We start from the raw sequence: 26740 nt of genomic DNA, 5'->3' as shown, positions 1-26740 counted from the left end.
GAGATGTGGGTTCAATCCCTGAGTCGGGAAGATTCCCTGGAGGAGGGCATGGCACCCCTCTCCAGGATTCTTGCCTGGGAAATCCCATAGACAGAGGAGCCTGCGGGCTACAGTCAATGGGGTCACAAAAGAGCTGGACGTGACTTAACAACTAAACAACAACAAATAGTATTTTTAACAACAGGTACGGAGAAGTCCATGGATGGAGGCGCCTGGTAGGCCGTAGTCCATGGGGTCAGAAAGAGTGGGACACGACTGAGCAACTAACACACACACACACACACACACACACTGTGTTGTAGAGCAGGTCTCTAGAACTAATTAATCTGACACAACCGAAACCCTCTATCTGTTGAACAGTAGCACCCCAGCTCCCCCTGCCTTCAGCCCCTGACAACCACCACTCTACTCTCTCCTTATGGGCTTGACTGTTCTAGATCTTTCATATACGGGAAATCACTCAGTATCTGTCCTTCTCTGACTGTTCGTTTTACTTAGTATAATGTCCTCAGTTTCATCCATGTTGTCAAATGTGGCAAGACTTCCATATTTTAAAGGCTGACTAATATCCCACTGTGTGTACACACAATATTTACTTTATCCATTCATCCATCAATGAACACTTAGATTGTTTCCACAGTTTGACTGTTGTGCGTAATGTTGCAATGAGCATAAGCATGCAAATATCTCTTTGAGATCCTGATTTCAATTCTTTTGAATAACCGCCCAGAAGTGGGACTGCTGTACCATATGGAAGTTCTGTTTTTACTTTATTTTTAAGTTTATTTATCTGGCTGCATCAGGTCTTTGTTTTGGCACATGGGATCATCTTTCTTTGCATCCTGCAGGATCTTTCATTTGCGGCATGTGGACTCCCTAGTTGTGGGGTGTGGAGTCCGTAGTTGCAGTCCACAAGCTCAGTTGCCCCGAGTCACGTGGGATCTTAGGTCCCCAACCAGGGATTGAACCCAAGTCCTCTGCATTGCAAGGAAAATTCTTAACCACAGAACCACCAGGGAAGTCCCTCTACTCTTATTTTTTGAGGAAATTCTATACTCTCTTCCAGCATAGTGCATCATTTTACATTTTCACCGAGAGTGTGCAAGTCTGTATAATTTGTAGAAATATGGGAAATATTTTAAGATGTACCACTATGTGAAAAATATAAGAAGTGAAAGTAACGTTCAGTTCAGTTCAGTTCAGTCGCTCAGTCGTGTCCGACTCTTTGCAACCCCATGAATCGCAGCACGCCAGGCCTCCCTGTCCATCACCATCTCCCGGAGTTCACTCAAACTCACGTCCATCGAGTCGGTGATGCCATCCAGCCATCTCATCCTCTGTCGTCCCCTTCTCCTCCTGCCCCCAATCCTTCCCAGCATCAGAGTCTTTTCCAATGAGTCAACTCTTCGCATAAGGTGGCCAAAGTATTGGAGTTTCAGCTTTAGCATCATTCCTTCCAAAGAACACCCAGGGCTTAATCTCCTTCAGAATGGACTGGTTGGATCTCCTTGCAGTCCAAGGGACTCTCAAGAGTCTTCTCCAACACCACAGTTCAAAAGCATCAATTCTTCGGCGGTCAGCTTTCTTCACAGTCCAATTCTCACATCCATACATGACTACTGGAAAAACCACAGCCTTGACTAGACGGACCTTTGTTGACAAAGTAATGTCTCTGCTTTTCAATATGCTGTCTAGGTTGGTCAAAACTTTTCTTCCAAGGAGTAAGCGTCTTTTAATTTCATGACTGCAGTCACCATCTGCTGTGATTTTTAAGCCCCCCAGAAATAAAGTCTGACACTGTTTCAACTGTTTCCCCATCTATTTCCCATGAAGTGATGGGACCAGATGCCATGATCTTCGTTTTCTGAATGTTGAGCTTTCAGCCAACTTTTTCACTCTCCACTTTCACTTTCGTCAAGAGGCTTTTGAGTTCCTCTTCACTTTCTGCCGTAAGGGTGGTGTCATCTGCATATCTGAGGTTATTGATATTTTTCCCAGCAATCTTGATTCCAGCTTGTGCTTCTTCCAGCCCAGTGTTTCTCATGATGTACTCTGCATAGAAGTTATATAAGCAGGGTGACAATATACAGCCTTGACGTACTCCTTTTCCTATTTGGAACCAGTCTGTTGTTCCATGTCCAGTTCTAACTGTTGCTTCCTGATCTGCATATAGGTTTCTCAAGAGGCAGGTCAGGTGGTCTAAGGTGGTGGAATTTAGATAATTTATTGTGATTTTCATTTTCAAAAACTCGAATGGTTTACATTCCCCTTGAACAGAAGCATCAGTATCAGTCAGCCTCACCCTGAAAATCTGGTTAGAAATGCAGAATTGGGGATTCTACCTGGAATATACTGAATGAGAATTTTCATTTTAACAACATCCCCAAGGGGTTCATACGTGTGCGTGCATGCTAAGTCATGTCCGACTCTTTGCAACCCCATGGACTGTAGCTTGCCTGGCTCCTCTGTCCATGGGATTCTCCAGGCAAGAATACTGGAATCGGTTGCCATTTCCTTCTCTAGGGAATCTTCTCAACCCAGAGATCAAACCTGCATCTCTTGCATCTCTTGCACTGGCAGGTGGGTTCTTCACCACTAGCACCACCATACGGTTTATATTATCATTATATCAAGAAAAAAAAGATTTTTACTGACTGCATTTCCTCACTTTGGTCTTCAAACAATCCTGAATTGCTAGCACAGGAGTTGTCGCCCCCGTTGTACAGATGAGGTGGCAAGATTGGAGTTAAGTGACTTCCCCTGGGACATGCACCATTTAGTGTCTGGGTCAGCTCTGAAGCCCAAGTCTCCCAGTTCCGAGGCTGAATCCAGGCCAGCCCACCTGGCTTGTGTTTGCCCAGTCTTCCTACTTATGGCCCACAGGGGACCACCCAAGGTCACCGCCTGAGACTCAATAGCACAGCTGAAAGCAGCCCCCAGGTGAAGAGGAAAAGTTAAAATTTTACCTCCTTCTCCATCTGCCTCTGTATCTCAGCTTGCTCAATGCAAAGTCTAGATCACGGAGGTCACAGAAAGTAGGGACTTAACAATACTAAGAACTGGAGCTTATCTCACTCACCCTTGTTCTCCTCTTTGCAATTGCCCGGCCCCTGCAAACCTGTTTAATCATGCCTGTCCGTGTATAAAAACTCTGTAACCCTTTTGTTTGGGGCTCAGAGCTTGGAGTGTTAACTCCGTTGGGCCCGCAGGCGTAATAAACCTGAGTTCTCCAACTCTCCCAGTGTGGCGCTTGGTTTCTCGAGTACAGGTTTCTGCAACACAGGGACCCCTGTTTCAGGAACAAGAAGAAGACAGGCTGATTTTCCTGAGGACATTTCTCTCTCTCCCACTGACCCTGATGACGCTGGGCTGACCCTTAGCGCAAATGGTGAGGCTCAGTGTTTGGGAACGTTCCTTGGGGTTGTAAGGATGGGTATGAGCAGGGGAGAAGGCCACCGTACATCAACCAGACTCTCATCTGGGCCTTCCCAGGTGGCTCAGCGTGTAAAGAACCCGCCTGCCAATGAAGGAGCTGCAGGAGACCCAGTTTCAATCCCTGGGTCAGGAAGATCCCTTGGAGGAGGACATGGCAGCCCACTCCAGTATTCTTGCCTGGAGAATCCCATGGACAGAGGAGCCTGGCGGGCTACAGTCCATGGGGTCGCAAAGCATAAGACACTACTGATTCGACTGAATACATACACACACGATTCTCATCTCATTCCATTCCATCCATCTTCAGAGGAAGAGGCTCAGCGAAGAGAAATGACTTCACCCAAACCACAGAGCTAGTTAGAGTCAGACCGATAGACCTGGTGGGCAGCCCAGATACTGGAAGGCAGGGTGGTGTGGCTGGGGGCGCCTGCACAGGCAGCGGCAATCAAGAGCTCGCCGCCTCCTCGTCAGGGAGTGCAGAGCTCTTTCTGGAGAACAGTCTGCTGTAGCCTCCCTCAGTGCCGGGACACCATGCCAGGCGTGTACCTGCTCTCATCTGAAGTCCATCCCATCACTCCATGCTGAGGACTGTCTGCTCCCTGTCCTGTGTGTTAGGCAAAAGCATCTTAAGTGCATTTCTGTGTCCAACCATTGACAAAACCAAATACAGACTAGTCATTTAAAAAGTAAACATAAAGAGAGAATTCCCTGGTGGCCCTAGTTAGGAATCTGCCTTCCAATACAGGGGACTCTGGTTCAAAGCAACCTACATGCCACAGGGCACCTAAGCCACATGCGCCCCAGCTAGGGAAAACCCACACGCTGCAACTAGTGAGCCCGTGTGCCACATGAAGACTCAGCACAGCCACACACACACACATGCAATCACAGACCCCATAACGCTAATAAAATAAAAGCAACATTTAAAAAATAAAAGGTAAACACGAAGAAGTAAAATGAATAATCTAGTTCAGCTCTGCTAAAAGGCACGACTGTATTTATATCCATAGTGTGCTGTGCACCGGGCTATTCATCTACGCGCTTTTCAAAATGGAATCTACAGGCTTCTTCAATAAAGTGCACATTCAACTAAAAAATCACCCCCAAATTTGACTGTTTTAACATAGTCTCCAAGGTAACTTTTATATAACCCGCAGGAAATAGAGAAGATCATTAAAATACATGATTAATTACTGGGATAAATGGAGAGACGGAATAGTAACTAATATCACTTGAGCTCAGATTGCCCCATAAGATCTGCAGAAATTGCACCACGGGGCAAGGTTTCACAGAACAATATTTCATCAGCAGATAATGACATTATCTCATTAGAAGAAAGGGAGATGACAGATGTTGGAAGATCACTTTTCATAACAGTTCTCTGATAGTAATAATACCTTGTGCCATCTCTCAATGACAGAGACATAAATTCATACTCCATCTAAATAACACCAAAACAATAAGTCAATTCAGGGTTTTAAAAAATTGATCAAAAATTGTTTGGCTCCATAGAGAGATCCAGCCATAGATTGAAACTTTGTAGCATATATTTTAACCTTTTACTGGTGAAAAATAAACACACTTAACAATAAATGAAGTGCCTAAATGAAAAATATTTATATCTTTAACCTTTGCTACTTGAAGATCATTCCTAAAGTATCTAGAAAGAGCTAAAATTTTTTCAATTAAAAAAAATGTTTAAGTACCCACTTTCAGCATTCTAAATATTCTCTCTCTTGCTCTATCTTGTCCAGAAACACTATTTTATTTTTTTGTAATTCCCACCTTGGGTATTAGATTACACATCTATTTGTTCATTTTCCTCTTATGTGACTCACCTACTACAGTGAGTGCAAAGATTTTTTTTTAGGGCTGTGTTCCCAGGACCAAGGATAATTCTTGGCACATCATTGGTCTTCAGTGAGTCACTACTGAATAATGAATTATTTTTACCTTTGTTCCCCTATATCTCCTAAATGTCCTGTGCATTACTTTCATAATAAGGAATAAGAAGAGTAAATTATTTTAGAAGTAACAGGATCTGAAAGTGATAGATGCGAATCACTACATGGTGAGTTCTGAAGTTGCTTTCTCCTGTCTTAGGTCTCCCCTGCCCCTATTCTCCACCAGTTTACAGCTGCTAGGGTCACCCAAAAGCTTTCCTCCGGTTCTTCTAACTGCTGAGAATGTATGCTTCTGTCCAAGTTCTAGCTGCCCAGTAGAGTGGAGAAGGAAATGGCAACCCACTCCAGTGTTCTCGCCTGGAGAAGCCCAGGGACGGGGGAGCCTGGTGGGCTGCCATCTATGGGGTCGCACAGAGTCGGACACGACTGAAGCGACTTAGCAGCAGCGGAGTACCGACTGGCGTTTTCCCTCAGGCAAAAAGCTGCAAGACATGTGAAACTCACACACGACATTTCATTCTTCCAAGCAAGACTCTGGTCCACCCTGTCTGCTTTCGGTTACTCTTTCAGTGCCTCCCCATGACTGGTTCTTATATTTTTCCTATAGCTTATGGTTGTTATTTATGGAAAACTTGTTCATACGGGATCAACTCTGCCATTATCAGAAGTGGAACCTCAGATTTAAGCATTTTAGGAAGTACCCCACAGGAGTGTTGGGAAAGGGTTAGAGGTGAGAGGAGGGATAAAGAGATGAGTCTGGATGCTGCAATGAGATGCCTCAGGAAAGAGGATGAGAGTTCACAGCAGCGACCATTATAGGGAAAGAAAAGGTCATATTTGAGAGCTCCAGGCTATGAAATTTCAATTCTGCAGAGAAATGGCCAGCACTGGAGTCTGCACTAAAATGTCAAAAGTTCTGGTTGGGGATGTAGGTTGCAGTAAGCGTTGATGCAGTCATCTCAGGGAGTGCTCTCCCAGAACAGGGAAAGGGAAGGAAAAGGAAGGGAAGGGGGCCGGAAGCTGAACAGGGGGATGATGCAGAGAGATACAGGGAGCACGGTGGCTCAAACGGTAGGAGACATCAGAGAAGCAGGAAGGTGGTAGTGGTGATGACCTGAGGCTGAGGGTTGCTGTTGGGTAATAGCATCAACTGCCTCCATTAATCAGTAATCCAAGGTCCAGAAAGCTCCTATTGGATTTGGAAACTGGAAAATCACTGGTGATGTTTGGGAGCAGTTTCAGTGGAGATTGGAGAAGCCAGGTTGGAGAGGGTTAGAAAGTAAATGGGGGTGGGGTGGACTTCTTCAGTGGTCCAGTGGCTAAAACTTCACGCTCCCAATGCTAGGGGCAAGGGTTCAATCCCTGGTCGGGGAACTAGATTCCACATGCCACAATTAAAAGAGCTGAAACTAAGACCTGGTGCAGCCAAATAAAAAAATAAATATTAAAAGAAAGAAAGAAAGAAAGAGAGTGGGAAGTGAGGCAGCACAGATTGCTCTGCATCTACAGATGCCTTCATAGCACTCCATTTGCCTTCCCATGATCTTTGTCCATGCACGAATTTCACAATCATGCACCATATAACTTTTTAATGTAATTATATTAAGCCATTGTTTGTTCCCATTTTATGTGAATATCCTTCAAAAAAGCGCCATTTGATTATGCTTTCAAAAGCATTTAGAAGCAAACAATTGGCAAAAGTATTGTAATAGTAGCAGACACTTTCAATAATGTCCATCAATAGCTTTCCCCTCAAAAAATTTCATAATTGCACCTCCACTAACGTAGAGATGTCTTTGTTAATTTGCACTTTCGGTTCGTTGGAATTCCAGGCTGCCAATTACTAGCTATATGCCTCTAGTTTTCCTGAGCCTCAGTTTCCTGGCAGAGATAAAAAGACCAGCTAATCATTTGGAGAAGGAAATACTTCAGTATTTCTGCCTGAAGAATTCCATGGACAGAGGAGCCTGGCGGGCTGTAGTCCATGTGGTCACAAAGAGTGGAACATGACTTAGCAACTAGAAAAAAAAAAAGGCATTCATATAACACTTACCTTTTGCCAGACACTAAATGGCAACCCACTCCAGTATTCTTGCCTGGAAAATCCCATGGACAGAGGAGCCTGGTAGGCTACAGTCCATGGGGTTGCAAAGAATCAGACATGACTGAGTGACTTCACTTCACTTCACATATAATAATAAACAATTTACTTCTTTTGACAGCTCAACTAGGTACTATTATTATCCCCAGTTAGATGGAAAAACTGAGGTATGGAGAAGTTAAGACACTTGCCTAAGCTCTCAGAGCTAATCAATGACAGAGCAGGATTTGAACACACAAGTAAGGATCTCATTCAATGGCAACTGATATACTAATTATCACAATTTATTCATTCACTCAATAGATATTATTGAGTATGTATCCTAAGACAGGCATAGTACAAGGACCTGAGTAAATACTGAAGTGAAATCCTGGCCTTTGCTAGGAAAGATTCTAACCTGATTGGGGAGACAGGCAATTTAAGAGTGAACAAAACATGAGTATGCAATAACAACGTACCAGAGAGCCATGGAGAAAACCGCTGAGATGGGGTATAAAGAATAATGGGGGAACTTCCCTGGTGGTCCGGCGGTTAGGAGTCCGCCTGCCAATGCGGGGGACACCAGTTCAACCCCTGATCTGGGAATATCTCAGATGCCGTGGGGCGGCTAGCTCAGCACCCTAGAGCCCAGGCTCCACAAGAAGAGAGACCACCGCAGTGAGAAGCCCCTGCACGGCAACTAGAGAGTGACTCCCACCTGCCGCAACTGCAGAGGGCCTGCGCACAGCAATGCAGACCCAGAGCAGCCAGAAAAAAAGAACGGGGACTTGCTTAAGCCTAGGTGGGAAGGAGGGCTCCTCTAAGAAGGGAGATGTGAAAACGGACACCTGGCTGACAGAAGGATCCAGCCATCGGGAGCACTAGACGAAGAGGGAACCGGGCGGAAGGGTCTGCACTTGAAGGTTCCAAACACGTAAGACCTTGAGGACATTCTGGACGAGAGCAAATCGAGATCGGGCAAAGGATGGAGGTGTGCACAGGGTGACCGGATCACGCAAGGTCCCGCAGATCGTGGTGAGAAGTTTGGACTTTACTCAAAATACAATGCAGGAATTCCCTGCTGATGCAGGGGTCATGGGTTCGATCTCTGGTCTCGGAAGATCTGACATGCTGAAGGGCAGCGTGTCAAACTGTTCGCCACAACTGCTAAGCCTACGCTTTAGAGTCCACAAACCTCAACTACAGAGCCCGTGTGCTGGAGCTACTGAAGCGCACACATCTGGAGCCTGTGCCCCACAACAAGAGAAGCCCCCTCAGTGAAAAGCTGGAACGCGAAACCAGGAAGAGTCCCCGCTCGGCGCAACCAGAGAAACCCCGCGCAGAGCAGTGGAGACCTAACCCCGACCTAAAATAACTAATGCACTTAAAAGGTATCAAATGCAGGTTCTTTGAAAGGTTTGAAGCAGGGAATCGGCATGATTACGATGATATTTTTAACAGCTCACTCTGGCTGTGACACGGAGAATATACTGGGGAAGGGGCAGGGGCTGGAGAAAGGAGATCAGTTCAGGAGCCGGTAAGCCGTTCACGTGAGAGATGACTGGCATCTAGGATTGGGTGGTGGTTGGGTAGATGGGATCCTCCCAGGGTGGACGGAAGCTGGTAGAATCTTGCAAGTAACTGATGGCCGCAGAGATGGCCAGAGGAAGAGATGAGGCAAGATGAACCGAAGTGCTGCGTGAGAAATGCCTAATACAGCCTCCCTTTCAGCTCACGGAGCCTGGGTGTCTAGAAATTCTCTGGACGACTTCCTTTCTTACTGGTTTTTTTAATTATTATTAATGGAATATAATTCTTTAAAAAAATTTTTTTTATTTGAATATACAGACCTCCTTTAATCTCACTGGCCAGCCTTGTTGGCAGCCAGGAGCAAGACTGCTTAGTGCTGGAGCTGAGATGGCTGTGAAGTGCTTAGACCCGAGTCGGTAGAATCCCTGGTCTGGGCGCGTCATCCCGGAACAAAATCAAGGTTCTGTCAAGTAAGGAGGAAGCGGTGAAGGGTTACTGGCTAGATAGCCAACACCACCTACCGGAGACAGATTTGAGAGGAGAACCCCAAGAATTCGGATTTGAACACTGTAAGTTTCCAAATGCCTGAGAAACTATGTCAGTTGGACTGTTGGGGTACATACACAAGTCTGGTTTGAGCTTGATTTTTTTTAAGGTTAGAATTCTCTTTAAAATGTGCTGAGTTGTTGAGGGCACCTTAGATGTTGGAAACCATTGAGACGACAAACGGGAGTCTGAAAGGGGCACAAGAGCCATGAGGCTTTCGTGAGTCTGCCAGGAGTCCGTTTTACCATGTGAGACGTGATGAGCCTCGCGGCCGGCCTAGCTGAGAACAGCTGGGAGCGGGCGAGGAGGAACACACGCCGCAGCCCGGCGGGCCGGGCCGCTTTCCAATGGAGAGGGTTTCGTTGGAAAGGCTTCCGTCTGACTAAGGGTTCAAGGTGTCCATGGGAACATGAAAGGAGAGAGATGAGGATTAAGATTCTGGCAAAGGAGAGTACCAGAACATTCTTCCATCATAGGCCCCGATGCTCTGTAAAGACAGAAAACGCAACACGGCGAACATAGAGTCGTCCAGCACACCCAAGATGTGATAACAGGGTAGGGCTGGCTTAGGAATTAGCAGGACCTGGGCTCCAAACCTGGCTCTGCCTTTGGGACAATTCCTTACCCTCCTTGAACCCCAGTCCTTTCATTTCTAAAACACTATAATGCCTACATTGGAATCGTAAGATGAGGGAATAAGATATCAGTAGTGTCTCTTAAAAAGGCAGGAATCTGCTCACAGTTGCCATAATATAGTAACCAGAAATTGGTGGGGGTAGGGGAGTAGGAATTTGAATGTCCAAAAATACATTAACCACCTAAACTTGCATGGCAGGATGTTACATACCATTTATAATTATGTTGTACAAGACACAATTAATGAGGATATGTTTACTATATAAAGTTATGGGAACAGAGCAGGATGTAAAATGCATATAAATAGTATTCTGTACACATCAGAATGTTAACAGTGTTTGTTGAGACTGAAAATTATAGATTTGGGTTTTGTTTTTATATAAAAAAGAGCACACATATTTTTATCATTCTTCTGAGCTTTCTGTAGGAATGTACTGCTTTTATAGAACTTGGGAATTTAATGGGAGATATTAAACGGTGGATGATTTAATGTCACTGTGCTTGTTACCCTTCTTAGTGTATTGTTCTAATTCGCCGTTCCTCAAATCCACCTCTGGCATAGCCCCTGGGAAAATGGCAACAATCCAGTGGACCCAAAAATATGTACCTAGAGGAATTAAAAGGATTTTTCTTCGTTTAATCTGGGTGGTTTCCACCAGCTGGGTGTGCCTCATCCTGACAGGAAACGTGTGTCACCAGAAGAGAATTTTATTCTTTGCAGCAAAAAGTCGGTTAGTGGAGGGAGGAAAAAAAAAAACAAAACACCACTTGCTCACAGGTTCTGCTTGGCTGTGTCAGACCCAGCTCTCCTGTGTGGCCACCTCGCCTCAGAGAGCAGATGTCCCACTCAGGGACTGCACTCTGCAACTGGGCAGGCTGTGCTGGAGGGGTCTCCTGGGGCTCCAGAGGCCGCTTGCACAGGGCCCCTGGGCTCTAAACCTGACTGTGTCTCTTGCAAGAGTCCATTCCTTCCTGAGGCTCAGTTTCCCAACTCTAAAATCTGCATCTGCCTCGCCTCTCCCCCTGAAAAGGGACCTTCTTTCTGGTTTGAGACCTGTTTTGTTCCTTTCTGCATCCATAGGGCCTCCTTCCTCAAGGCCTGCTGCTGCCGCCAAGTCACTTCAGTCATGTCTCCTCAAGGCCTAGGATCAGTTGAAGTCTGCAACAATATTAATAAAGTATATGGGAAGATGTGTTATATGCAAATACTATGCCATGTTATAGAAAGGACTGAAGCATCCATGGATTTTTGTATGTGAGGGGAGTTCTAGAACCAACTCCCTGTGGATATACAGGGATGACTGTATATTTTTGAACTTACCAAAGCAATAAGTTTAATTAGCATCCATCACAAAATAAATTAAAAAAGAATGAAGTCTGCTAAGTGACAAAGTTGTATAAGTGGCTTTTTAAATGTTCCATCCAGGCTTGGTCATTAAATGTGTGAATGTGGTCCTCCAGAGTATATTGGACATAATGGTTTATTTATGGAAAAAACAATTTAAAATAAATGCAGGGAGGTGAACAGCAAAGGGACTCAACCACACATATACATGTAACCATTCTCCCCCAAACCCCCCTTCCCACCCAGGCTGGCAATAACATTGAGCAGAGTTCCATCAACATTGTTAACTGGCTATACCCCAATACAAAATGTTTTTGGTGTTAAGACATAAAATAAAAATAAAATTTTAAAAAATAAAATAAATGTGGGAAAATGTTAAGATCAGTCTGCGTGGTGGTTTGTGAGTATGTGAGCGGACCCACATAATACCCATATTAATCTCTGTGATTCTTGGTTTCCTCAGATCTGCAAAATAATACTGACCTCACTGAGTTCTTCCTGTGCCTTGAATGAGAAAGCGTTTTGCAAAGTGCTTAGCATGCTTGTGCGTTCATTAAATGTCCATTTCCTTTCAGTAAGGAGAGGGAAAGGTAGGTCTCATAGCTAACACTGGACTGTTTGATGTGAAGGTCCTGACCCCAGGCCCCCTGGTTGCCATGCCAGAGTGGTTATATCCAATTGTGACACAGATTGTTCAGAGGGTAGTAAATGCCTCCCATTAGGAAAGACCATAACGCTGATCTCAGCCTGTATCCCATCCAATGTTGGAAAGGCCTTGTACGGTCATGTGGGAAAGCATAATTAGTTGCCCATTCACTTACAGAACACCCACCACGTACTCAGCGTTGTGCCAGGCGCTGGAAATTCAGGATGGAGAAGCACAATCCCTGATCACGAAGAACTGACTGTCCAGGCAGAAACACAGTATTACAATACAATGCAATGAATACTAGATGAACCACTCGTGGGTGGAAGTGAAACATCCAACCTCATTTAGCAATGAAATGTACCTCTTTCATTTTTATATGAAGCTCCCAGAGGCTCAGTGGTAAAGAAGCCACCTGCCAATGCCGCAGATAGGACAGACCTGAGTTCAAGCCCTGAATCAGGAAGATACCCTGGAGTAGGACATGGCAACCCACTAAAGTATTCTTGTCTGGAAAATTCCATGGACAGAGGAGTCTAGAGGACCACATCCAGTCCACAGGGTCACAAAGAGTCGGACACGACTGAGCAACTGAGCATGAGCATGGATCTCCTGTGTTTCTGAAGTGCAGAAAACATTTAGAAGAGACTGGCTGTGGAAAATCAAAAGGCACCACCTTCACAGAGGATAATCGTATTTACGCAGTGAAGAGAATGAAATGAAACGCGTGGGTGAGATACACAGAAATGAATACAGATGATGTGGAGACCAAATTCAGGAAGGGAATACACCGTGGTCAATGTGCTTACCAGGGAGATGAGGAGGTGATGGGTGGTGAGAAAGGCGCTCTCTTATCACCTGTATGTTTCCATATTGTTTCATATTTTTAACATCTAGGATGTCGGCAGACATTGCTTAAGTATAACTGCAGTACTATATGCACACAGGAAATAGAAGAGGAGGGAAAAGCCTTTCCTCAGATGTCCATGCGGTTTGCTCCCTCATCTGCTTCAGGTCCTCGATCAGACAGCACTTTCTGAATATCCCACTTCAAGTCATCACCTTACCACCAAGAAGGCCTCCCTCCCTTTCTTTGGTTTCTTTGTCCTCATAGCACTTACCAGTCTGACACTATGTGTTTCACTTCTTTTTAAAGTTGATTACCTGTCTCCGGAACTATAATGGAAGCTCTGGCAGAGCCCAGATGGGTGTGTGTTGTTTCCCAGCTCTAAACGCAGAGTCATGGCCACACCTCAGGGACTCCACTGGCCAACTGCCTGACTTATGGGGCAATCGGTTAACAGCAATGACTTCTTTCCTTTTTTTTTTTTTTTGGTTTATTTGGCTGCACAGGGTCTCAGTCGCCGCAGAATGTGGGATCTCTAGTTGCAGCATACGAGCTCCTAGTTACAGCATCTGGGATCCAGTTCCCTGACCGTGGATGGAACCCAGGCCTCCTGCACTGGGAGTCCTGAGCCTTAACCACTGGACCACAGGGAAGTCTCATGGTGACGATTTCTGAATGGAGGAATAACAGATCCTTTTATTCTCTTCTTTCTGCTACTTGGCATCTGAATTTTTGTAATGAACTCATATTAATATAATATTGGGCTTCCCTGGTGGCTCAGATGGTAAAGTGTCTGCCTGCAAGGCAGGAGACACATGTTCAATCCCTGGGTCAGGAAGATCCCTTGGAGAAGGCATGGCAACCCACTCCAGTATTCTTGCCTGGAGAATCCCATGAACAGAGGAGCCGGGTGGGCTACAGTCCATGAGGCCACAAAGGGTCAGACATGACTGGGAGACTTCACTTTCTTTCTTTTCTTTCATATTAATATTATTGTCTGAAGTAAAAAAAAAAAAGAAAGAAAGAAAGGAAAATAAAAGTCAGCTAGGTGGCAATAAAAGGTCACCCCAGTGGAAGCCGCAAGAGCAGAAGAAAGGGCCAGTGAGGGGAGGCCCAGGCGCAAGGAGCAGGGACAGCTCCCGAGACCCCTGCATGGGGGACAGAGCCCTCCCCCAAGACCCGTCATCCAGGCTACTGGCTCGTTTCAGACACCAGGATAAAGCCAGGTCTACAGGTCGCTGCTCACAAAAGCTCTTCTCCACCACAGCGTCTCATTCCCCACACAGAGAGCCCAGAAACCTATCTTCCTTCTTCTCACTGCCAAATGTTTTTATCTGGTTCCTACTTAGGTTTCAGCCGATTCTTTGCTGAAGCAACTTGGCTTCTTGTTTTCCTTGGGAACCAGACTCCTTTCAAGTTGAAGCCGTAAAAATGATGAAATCCATTCCCTAATTCTTCTCTATTCAGCCATGCAAACCCTGGGCAGATGGAGGCCCTGCGGGCCACGCTCTCACTGTGGCTGCGGCATCCAAGCTAGATGCTTTGCGGGAGGCACACAGGAAGGCGAAGGCTCAGGGTTTGTTTCGGCTGTTCTTTTCTTTCCTCCATTTTTTTAATCTATTTCCAAATTAGAGCTTTTGTCTTGAGGGAATGATTGTGGAAACAGGTCAGTCCTCCTCTCGGAGTGTCGCTGGAGGGTTGTAGAGGCAGGTGGTCATGTTGGTCCAAACGTCAAGGGACTTAAATTCTCCTAAGTGCTCTGCACGTGTAACTAATATGTAACTAACATGTCACATGATCGTAGTTAAATCGTGTTATCTCTCTGTGCCTCAGTTTCTTCATCTGCAAAGTGTTTTTGAAAGTGTTTCTAAAGTCTCTGCCCCCGGATCCATTTTTGTTTAACTGAGGATCAACAGTGACATCTTGTGGTACCCCTTGGCTTCGGTTCCGCTTTCCTAGCCCACAGCCCAGGACGCTCAGCAGCAGAAAGCCGAGCCCCCTCCGCAGCCCACCTACTCACAGACGAAGGTCTGTGCCTCTGGGGTGAAGCTTGAGATGATGCAAATGCAAGCATTTCACCCCCAGGTACCTTATGGGGCTGACGGTGCAGCTCTAGAGAGCTAACCTGGCAAGAGGTGAGATTCAGTGGTTTTCAGGGCTCCTCCTAAGCGACCTCATGGACCGTGGCCCGCCAGGCTCCTCTGTCCATGGGATTTCCCAGGCAAGAATACTGGAGTGGGTTACTGTCCCCTTCTCCAGGGGATCATCCCAGCCCAGGAATCTAGCCCGCACTGCAGGGAGACTCTTTACCGTCTGAGCCACCAGGGAAGCCTAATTCCTGAAATAACACAACTCCAAATCGCTCTGTGCTTCTGTTTTCCCATTCATGAAATAAAATTGCCACTCAAAACTGCCTTCAAACTGACAGTTTAGTCATGCTTTTACTTATACATCAGCCATTTAATTAGCCTCGTCCTGGAGTCAAGTTCTGAGCAACTACCCGCACTAATGATACAAACGAGAAGGCATAGTCCCTGCTTTTGTCCAAGTTTAAGAGAGACAGGAAGGCCCTCCACAACACGCGGTAAGATACAGCCCTTAAGGCAAAGTGTACAGGGAACGGCCCAGGGCCCTAAAACAGACATCTAACTGGCCCCAGAATAAATGTCAGACAGAAAACAGAACCCTTAAATCTGGATCTCACAGAATGGGCAGGAATTTGCCAGAAGAGCAAGTCCAGAAGAGGAAACACAGTGAAAGCAGACAGGTTCTATCTGAACACCAAAACCAAAATGTTCTGGATCCAACCACTTCCCCTTCTACATATCACTCAATTCCTTGGCTTCCTATTTTGGCCAGACTTTCCAAAAGAGCACATTTCACGCCCTGGCCTCATCCCTGCATTTCCTAGTCAGCCCCACCCCACCCTGACTTAGCCCCGCCCCTCAACGGCTAACCAAGGGCGCTGTGACACCACATCCCAGGGACCCTTTCTGTTGCCGCGGTTGTCATCCTCTCGTTTCGCTCCCAGCTGCAGGTGCCACATGAGGCGCCCTTCCCTTCCTGAAGCTCTTGCTCTCTCGGCTTCCATGAGACCCCCGCCCCTCCTAGCTGGCCTCCAAGGCCTGCTTCTTCGTGAGCTCCTTTGTCAGCTCCTGCTATTGCACCCAACTTGAAATGTCAATATTTCTTAGTAACTAGACCTGAATTTCCTATTCTCTTTTTCCTGTCTAGGGCCTCTCATTTATTCTCCTGGTTTTAAGTGTCACGTGTCAGCTCCTAGATTTGTAAACCCAAACCTGAGTTCTGAAATCCAGACTTCTCAGCTAGCAGGTGGCGGTGGTTTAGTTGGTAAGTTGTGTCCGATTCTTTGCAACCCCATGGACCGTAGCTCACCAGGCTCCTCCATCCATGGGGTTTCCCAGGCAAGAATATTGGAATGGGTTGCCATTTCCTTCTCCAGGAGATCTTCCCGACCCAGGAATCCAACCAGTGTCTCCCGCATTGCAGGTGGGCTCCTGCTTTGCAGGCGGATTCTCTTACCGCTGAGTCACTAGGATAGCCCAGTGAGCAGGGTCCCAGCTTAAACGCTACCTGAAGGTCAAGCTGCCTCCCCTGGCATTTTTCTTCCCTATGTCTGCCTCCCCTCCCATCCCTCTGCACCATATATGCAGATCCAGCACCTAGAGGGTACTCAAAAAGTATTTGTTGAGTTAATGAAATATAAGTAAACAAAGCTATTTCAAATGACAGAATAAACGTGGTATTGATTTTTTTAGTACTTTAGTCAAACCAGTTCAAGTCCATGCAGGTATCATATGCTCTGTGTTTCAGGATGTAATCCAATTTTGAATTGTTTTTTTTTTTGATGCAAAAGACTCTGATGCTGGGAGGGATTGGGGGCAGGAGGAGAAGGGGACAACAGAGAATGAGATGGCTGGATGGCATCACCAACTCGATGGACATGAGTTTGGGTGAACCCCAGGAGTTGGTGATGGACAGGGAGGCCTGGTGTGGTGCAGTTCATGGGGTCGCAAAGAGTTGGACACGATTGAGAGACTGAGCTGAACTGATCACCCTTTCCCCTGCAACACACACACTCTGTCTACTTTCCTCTAGGGAGATTTCCCCACGAAATCACACCTTCATTCTCCTTGATTATTCCGAGTTCACTGACTTCTTAATATGTGGCCTTTTCTTTCAGGAACTCCTGGAGCTACAGAAGCTAGTTATGTTCTAGTTTGGTGGATGTTCATGTTCTGGGTGCTTTTTATCAGCTCAGATGATTCCCAAATCAGCAGGAGCTGAAAGCAGAATGGTCCAGGCTATGGGAAATGAAAACTACTCTGGGCTGGGCCACTCACCACCTCAGGGAAGCTTTGGGCAACACGCTCAATTTAGAGAAACAAGGTAAACCCTCCTTGAGGTGAACTTGAGGTTGAGATGCATTTCAAGTTGAGGTCTCTGACCTAATTGACCTTGAAAGCGTCTTCACAGCAAAGGAAACCATAAACAAAATGAAAAGACAGCCCACTGAACGGGAGAAAATAATTGTAAATGAAGCAACCAACAAGGAATTAATTTCCAAAATATACAAATAGTTCATGCAGCTATATGTCAAAACAATAAAAAACACAAGCAAAAAAATGGACAGATCTAAATAGACATTTCTCAAAAGAAGACACATAAATGGCCCCAAATCACATGAAAACATGCTCATCATCACTAGTTATCAGAGAAATGCAAATCGAAACTTCAGTGACGTATCACCTCATACAGGTCAGATCGCCATCATCAAAAAATCTACAAATGATAAATGCTGAACAGGGTTTGGAGAAAAGGGAACCCTCTTAAGTTGTTGGTGGGAATGTAAATTGGTACAGCCAGTATGGACAACAGCATGGAGATTCCTTTAAAAACTAAAAATAGAGCTACCTTATTATCCAGTAATCCCATGCCTCAGCATATATCCAGAGGAAATCATAGTTAGGAAAGATACATGCATCTCAGTGTCCGTTTTAGCACTATTTACAATAACTAAGACGTGAAAGCGGCCTATGTGTCCATCAACAGAGGAATGGATAAAGATGTGGTACATATATACAACGGAATATTACTCAGCTATTAAAGAACAAAATAATGCCATTTGCAGCAACGTGGATGGACCTAAGGATTCTCATACTAAGTGAGTTGTCAGAGAAAGACAAATACCCTATGATTTCATTCATACGTGGAATCTGATTTTTTAAAATGATACAAATGAACTTATTTACAGAACAGAAACAGATTTAAAGATATTGAAAACAAATTTATGATTACCGAAGGGGAAGCGTGGTAGAGGGGAGGGATAAATCAGGAACTTGGGATGAAGATGCACACACTACTATATACAAGATAGGTAGCCAACAAGGACCTGCTGCACAGCACACGGAACTATGCTCAACATGCTGTGATAACCTACATGAGAAAAGGATCCGAAAAAGACTGAATGGAAGTGTACGTATACCTGAATCACTCTGCTGTACACTTGAAACTAACTCCACATTGTAAATCAACTATAACCCAATAAAATTTAAAAAACAACAACAATAAAAAGAAAAAAAGAAAAAACCCTGAGGCCTCTGAGGCACAGAGCAGCTCCCAACAGCCAGGGAACTGAGTGTTGGAATGTCTTCCTCTCTTCCTTTGCAGCAAGAGCCTCAGGCAGTGGGAACTTCGGTCACCAGGGATGGAAAAGTATTAAAATCAACCTCTAGTCACTTTATTCAGGAAACTTTAGGAATGTTTGTTTTATTTATTTATGCTTGTTTTGTGTGCATATACTGCCACGTTTGTTTATTTTTGTTTATTTATGTTTGGCTGCTCGGGGTCTTTGCTGCCCCGTGCAGCCTTGCTCTGGCTGTGGAGAGTGGGAACTGCTTGCTAGTTGCAGCGTGCAGGCTTCTCTTTGTGGTGGGTTCTCTAGTTGCAGAGCATCGAGGCAACAGATTTCAGTAGCTGCAGCATAGGCGCACAGGACTGTGGCTCTAGGGCCCTAGAGCACGCAGGCTTCAGGAGTGGTGGTGTGGACTCAGCGGTTGAGGTCCCTGGGCTCTAGGGCACAAGCTCAGTAGTTGTGGCCCGTGGGCTTAGTTGTTCTGCGGCAGGTAGAATCTTACCGGACCAGGGATCGAACCCATGTTCCTTGCATTGGCCAGCGGATTTTTATCTACTGCTCCAACAGGAATGTTTCTAAAAAGGCCAAAGTCATCATGTCCAAGGAATATTCATTCACCCTGCTCGCATCTCCATAAGTGACACTGGTCAAGCTAATCATGCCTGCTTTCTGTGACAGAGTCACAGCTCCACCTCTGATATGACTTGTGCATGAATTGCTCAGGCTCTCTGAGCCTTTACTTTGTCTTCTATAAAATGGACACAATAAAGTCCCTATATAGTCACGCTGAGGAATAAATCAGACAATACCTGTTGAATGCAGAACACAATGCCTAGAACATAACAGCAGTTTGGAACAAATCCTTTGATATCCCCAGTACTGGAGTAGAGGAAAATGCCCTCGAGATCCAGATTTTGTTCCTGGAGAATTTTCTTCTTGACTTGATCAACCAAACGTACAAATGCATAATCCAGCAGCCTAGATGGGGAGGGACTCCCAACCTTGGGTTACGGTTTCTGTCTTCCAAGGCTGTCCGCTTCATCCTCTGCTGGGCTTCGTCACCTTCATATCCCTGCATCCAGAGAGTGCCTGGAACATAGACGGTGCCCAGAATGCTTACTGACTCACGTTGGACTAAATCTGTGCTGTCCCTATGGTAGCCGCTAGCCACACCTGACTGTTAAGCACTTGAAGTGTGACTAGTCTGTGCCAACTGTGCTCTAAGTGTAAAATACCCACCAGGTTGTGAACGTTCGGTACAACAAGTATAAATAATTTGCTTATACATTTTTTGTTGATTACATGAAAAATATATTGTCTTTGTTGTTGTTCAGTTGCTAAGTCACGTCCCACTGTTTGCAACCCCATGAAGTGCAACCCTCCAGGCTTCCCTATCCCACTGTCTCCTGGAGTTTGCTCAAGTCCGTGTCCATTCAGTCAGTGATGCCATCTAACCCTCTCATCCTCTGCTGCCCTCTTCTCCCTTCTGCAGTGGACCACGTTTCATCAGAACTCTCCACTATGACCCATCCATCTTGGGCAGCCCTCTACAGCACGGCTCATAGCTTCAATGAGTTACTCAAGCTCCTTCAACACAACAAGGCTGTGATCCATGAACGGGGTATTGTCTACATTGGATTAAGTGAAAAATGTTAACTTCACCTGTTTCCTTTTACTTTTTAAATGTGATTACTAAAAAAGCTTTTAAAATTACATATATGGCTTATATATTGTATTTCTACTAGACAAAGCTGAACTAGATTACAGAGTACTGACTGGCTGAGAGATTGATAGATACAGCCCTGAACTCTCTCTCTGGGGGCCCTCATTTATAAAAGATGCACAGCTCTGTCAGGGGCTTTTCAGTTCCAGAAGTCTAAGTTTTAAGCTACAGTTTCTTAGGTATGACTACTTACTAAATTTCTACTCTAGGCTTCCCTGGTAGCTCAGATGGTAAAGAATTTGCTTGCCATGCAGAGGCTCAGATACAATCCCTCCTGGGTCGGGAAGATCCCCTGGAGATGGAATAGGCTACCCACTCCAATGTTCTTGCCTGGAGAATTGCATGGACAGATCATGGGGTCACAAAGAGTCAGACACGACTGAGCAACCAACACACACACAGGCTGAACAGTTTTTCATGGATGTAACCTGTCTACTAAAAAATGGAAGAGGAAAGAATGGTTCTCCTCAGTCAATTAATGAAGAGAAGACCTGCATGGGTTAAGACGGCTGGCTAAGGTGAGCTGACTGCTAGGTGGCAGAGCAAAGTTAGAATGTCTGCCCCTCTTCTCTGGTTCTTTGTAAGAATTTTCAACAGAAAATGCAATCCAAGCGTTGAGTGTGGGTGCTTTTGTTATGCCCAAATCGCGAAATCTCCCAATGACCACCAGGGAGCTGATAGCCTATGCAAAAGCAAGAGAGTTTTTATTACCAAGCTCAAGCTGGGGCTCCCACCGATACCAACACAGCGGCTATAGGGAGGAGCCCTGGGTCTTGGATTATATTGCTTATATAGGGAGTATACATGGAAAAAAGGATTTCTAGGTAGGGGAATGTCTGATTGGTCACTTTCTTTTGAAGGGTTGTGTGTTGGTTCTTGATTGGTCCCTATTGTCTAGGTAGACCACAAGTTCCTGAGCGTTAAGTCAGGAGATTTTGGTCTGGGGTCCAATTGGCTCGTGGGTGGTGGGGTGAGGTCAGGGGATTTCCAAAGGCTCTTTTCCCAGAACCTTACAAAATGGAGTTTTTCTGTTAACAACATGGAGTAGCTTAGATTCTTCACTTTAACTCAGTGGTCCCCTAAGATATATTTCCTTGTTTGGAAGAACTGTATATCATCAGAATCAGTATAAAAATGGATACAAGAGGCTCCCTGGAGACTGGAGGGGTTTGGTGGATCCTCAATACCCAGTAGTTCCCAGATGGCTCAGCAAGTAAAGACACCGCCTGCAATGCCAGAGATATTGGTTCGATCCCTGGGTTGGGAAGATACCCTGAGGAGGAAATAGTGACCCACTCCAGTATCCTTGCCTAAAATATCCCAAGAACAGAGGAGCCTGGTGGGTCCCAGTTGATGGGATTGCAAGGAGTCAGATGCAACTGAATGACTGAGCGTGCAGGAGCACACTTTTCCGAGAGCCTCCGGAGGTTAATTGTTCACCAGCTTCAGAAGATCCGGCTGGGAGGGAGGCAGGGGGTGAAACATTGACCAGCATCTGATTTAGATGCAGGAATGCGTTAGGGAGGCACCTGAGACCGCTCCCACAGGCAAAATTCCTCTCCCTGTGAGAAGGGACAGGGAAAGGGAATGTGCTCAGAAGGGGAGCAAAGGGCCTCTGGCCTCACAGTGCCCTTGTTTTGCCAGCTCCGACAGCCATTCCCAGGGCCTGCTGGAGACGAGGGGAAAGGCGAGGTCATGTTTGAGTTTTCAACCTCCCAAAGTCAACTGAATTTTGGAGAGCTGGGACCAGGCAGGGAGGGGTAGGGAAAACAAAGATGCATAATTTAGATATTGTCCTTGCTTTGGGGCCAAACTGGAAAATTCAATGACTGGGCCTGGAGGCGCTTGGGCTTCAAGTATTGGCTCCATCTAGCCTGGTAATCCTGGGCAGTTTAGTTACTTTCTGAGTCTCCGTTTACTCAACTGGAAAAGAAAAGTAATGAAGTCTACCTCCAAGTGTTGTTATAATAATCACATGAGCATGAGAAAGCTCCTGACTCCAGTTCCATCAGGGCTTAGCTGAAGAGTGGGAAAGACAATATCATTGCTTAAATCGGTTCCAAGGGCTCCCACACCAGCTTCCCTCTACCCTCAGCTTCCCGCTCCTACTCCACCCTTAGCAGCTTCGGGTCTGGGACTTGTTTAAAACCAACCTCTTGGGTGCTGAGGTTCTTGGTGATGCCCTCCTTCACGATTTCTGCAGCCTTTAAGTCACCCAGGGGAGTTTACCCCTCGAAGGTCCTCCCTTAGCCCAACCCAGCAAATTACCCCTGTCCTTTGCCAGGATTAAACCCCAGCCCTGTGGGGCCGCTCTTCATCACCACAGACATGATTTGACGAAGAGCATGTTGCATTTCTCTTAATTTGTCTTAAAAACACAAAACAAAAGTTTGCTGGCTGGATGCCCAGTTTCTGTTATGTACACCAAAGTTGAATTTTTCTTGGACTGGTTTGTGGGGCCGCTGGATGCTGGACTGAAAAGTGATTTACATTTTTCTCTTGGCAGGAGATGACCCAAGTGGGAATTGCCCTGAAAAATAGCTGTTCGAAGCTTGTGTGTGTGTGTGTGTGCACACGTATGTACATGTCCCCTGGTCTGGTCAGGCTGATAAGTTCTTCTCATTGTCTGATAGCCTTCAGAAGTAGAGTTAGGAAAAAGGGGTTTGTAAGATCACAACCTTAATGGGTAACAAGGTTGCCACGGCAACGTCGTAACCTTGATTCTGGACCCTGGGTTAAAAGGGAAGCATCGTCAGGCAAGTAGCGCTTCCCATCAGAATGGAGGTTCTCCTGACACTTCTTGGGAAGATATTACAGTAATACTCACCTACCATTCACTGAGCTCTCACTCTGCATAAGGGCACATTTAGTGCTTATAGCAGCCACACAAATTTTTCTTTGTGGTTGAGAAAACTCAGACTCATGGAAGTGATGACTTTTGTAGGAGTTAGAGCCTGAATTCCTACCCAAGTATGTCTCCCACTGTCTCCCCAGCCTGTGACAGACGTGCCTTCAGCAATGCTTTTAGAGCAAATGGACTACTTTGGGAAGCTGTATCTTCAAGTAGAAATGGGTTTGTTCTGTGTTCTGTTCAAACTGAAAATGAGTTGACTGACAGGCTCGTCCCCATCCCTTCTTCCACTGGGGAAAAAAAAAAAATATATATATATATATATATATATAGAGAGAGAGAGAGAGAGAGAGTCCATCTCATAGATGCCCTATATCCCTTTCCTTCTTTCTTCCTTCCTTCCTTTCACTTTTTTCAGAATGAGTCTCTATGTACCTTCAAAAAGTCCTATCGGAATTTTATTTGAATTAAATTCTACTGATAATATTTTGCTACCTTCCATGTCATTGTAAGTCTATATAATTTAATTTCTCCGGTACCCTAATTTTGTTTAATTTTTATCTTGTATTGGAGTATGGTTGATTAACAACGTTGTCTCAGTTTCATGCGTGTAGCAAAGTTTTTCAATCACACGCGTGTGTGTTAGTTGCTCAGTCACGTCCACCTCTTTTTGACCCCACGGACTGTAGCCCACCGGGCTCCTCTGTACCATGGGATTCTCCAGGCAAGAATAGTGGAATGGGTTGCCATACTCCCCACAGGGGATCTCCCTGACCTGCAGATGAGACCTGGGTCCTCCACTTTGTAGTCAGATTCTTTACCACCTGAGGCACCAGTTCTTTTCCCATTCAGGTTATTACAGAATATTGAGCAGAGCTTCCCTGTGCTGCACAGTAGGTCCTTTGGTAATCTCATTTCTTTTTTTAAAACTCACAACAGTTGTGTGACTTAGAGCGTAAAGGATGTTGGGCACCAGAAGAGGTCCCACATGGGAGAATTTAAATAAAGGTGGACACACCATTGTAAGGGTCATGTATCAGAGAAAACTTGAGACCAAGAAGTGTGACTGGGTTTTGGAAGAGATGAGAAGCGGAAGCTGGGTAGTTAGAGCTCAGAAAGGGGGCTCCCTCTCCAGGAAGCACCATCTCCCGACCCTGCACCTCCGTGTTGTGGTGACCCTCTTTGTGTCCAAGCAAAAGAGCCCCCTTTCAGGTTACACTCAGTCTTTGGTGAATTTGAGAAAAGTACCAGGAATTCACCAGCCACTCTTTCTTCTTTGGAGGCCCTCAGAAAGCCCCCTGCTTTCCTTTCTCCATCTGCGTGGAGTGACCTCTAACCACTCAGGACTGCTTACAAAGTCCGTCCCGTTATAGGGCTCAGCACTGCCAGGCTGAGCCAAGTTCATCAGAAAAGGCTGACGCGTTTCCCTTCCTAGGCTGTAACCTCAGAGGAGCCTGGAGGCAACAGTCCACGGGTCACAAAGAGACCCAACTGAGCGACTGAGCACAGCATTCCTCCCCCACCCACCACACACACACACTGGGTCCTATGCCCAAACTCTTGAGATTCTGAAGGACCTCACTTGGGCCAGTCCACCCTGGGCCCAACCATCTCTCCCAGGGGCCTGGAGTCACAAGGTACAAACAGGGAGGGGAGTCGCTGGAAGCAGAGAACTGAGGACCAGCTAAAGCCTCTAGGTTTCTGTTGTCATCTCCTTTCTCCCGGCAGGAAGGTGCTCCTAGTGCTCCCAGGAGACGACAGTCTCACAGCTGCTATCGGAGCTGAGTCACAACCGAGACTGGCCTAACCCTCACCCCCATGCTCATCACTGAACGCAGTGATGGGGGCCGGGAAGCTGGCCTTGAGCTGGGTGCTCTCCAGTTGGCATTCGGCAGGGTCCTCCTCATCCAGCTCTGGTCCAGTCATGTCTGACTGCGGTCCTGTGGACCGTAGCCCACCGGGCTCCTCTGTCTATGCGATTTTCCAGGCAAGAGTACTGAGTGGGTTGCATGTCCTATTAAACAGTATACTTGGCATCTCATAAATGATTTCAACAGTAACACCGAGCGGAGCAGAGCCAAGATTTTTACCTTCTGCCCTTTAATAGCCTCTCCTTTTCCTTTCTCCCTGTGGACCACCCTAAAAATGTGGGGCTGCACATGCTGATGGAAATCAAACTGTATGTATATCAATGCATATATATGGAATTTAGAAAGATGGTAACAACGACCCTTTATGTGAGACAGCAAAAGAGACACAGAGATAAAGAACAGACTTTCAGATTCTGTGGGAGAGGGCGAGGGTGGGATGATTTGAGAGAATAGCACTGAAACATGTATATTACCATATATGAAATAGATCGCCAGTCCAGGTTCGATGCATGAGACAGGGTGCTCAGGGCCGGTGCACTGGGATGACCCTGAGGAATGGGATGGGGAGGGAGGTGGGAGGGGGGTTCAGGATGGGGGACACATGTACACCCATGGGGGATTCATGTCAAAGTATGGCAAAAACCACTACAATATTGTAAAGTAATTAGCCTCTAATTAAAATAAGTAAATTAATTTTAAAAAATATTTTTTTTAAAAGAAATCATACTGTACTTGGTGCCAGAAAATTCTCACTTATGAGCTGTGTGTCCTAAATCATTTGACCTTAAGCTCTTAATCATCATCATCTTTAATCATCATTTTTCATCCCTTCAACAATTATATATACTTGTATACAATACATATATCATGTATGCCAAATGCGTATATTTTACTTATTAATACATACATATGCTTAATATAATACATATAATACAATACATACAATATAATATAATACAATACATATAATACGTGCATATAATACATACATATAATATAATACAATACATATGTTTGTTATTGTATTGATAGATATATTGGATATATTGCCAGGCACTGTGCTATGTAATTAAAAATACAACAAATCCTACCAGATGCTTAGTTTCTCAAGTAAGAAATGCAAACTAAAACAAACTATGCCAAGATGATACTTTTCTGTTCTCACATTGCCAGATCGCCAAACGCTCTGCAACAAATACAGCGAGGTCAAGGGCAAACAGGCTTTCTGATTCACTGTGGGTGGGTGCATAAAGTGATACAACTCCATGGAAGGCAATTTGCCAAAATTTGTTCAAATATTATACAAACTCGAAACTTTTGTACCAGCAATTTGTTCCTAAGAAGTTATCCTTTGGGTGTTCCAACACTCACAAGAAAGTAACATGTGAATATGATTGTTCTCACTACAACATTGATTAGCAAAAGATGAAGAATAACTGAAATGGCCATCCGGATGGGCCTGGATCAGTCCTAGACGGAGCGTCAGGCTTAAGGGATAGACCAGCCCTAGATGGAACGTCAGGGAGAAGTGACAAAGAATGAGTGAACATTCTAAGTTCTGAAAAGGAAAATGACCAAGACATATTGCTAAGCGAAAAACGCAAAGTGCACGATGGTGTGTAGAGTGCACTAATGTGAGACTAACGACAGTGTAGTTGTTCAATGAGGAG

This window comes from Ovis canadensis, chromosome 21 (assembly GCF_042477335.2).
Source record: "Ovis canadensis isolate MfBH-ARS-UI-01 breed Bighorn chromosome 21, ARS-UI_OviCan_v2, whole genome shotgun sequence".
NCBI lineage: Eukaryota > Metazoa > Chordata > Mammalia > Artiodactyla > Bovidae > Ovis > Ovis canadensis.
Note: the sequence above shows the minus strand (reverse complement) of the source record.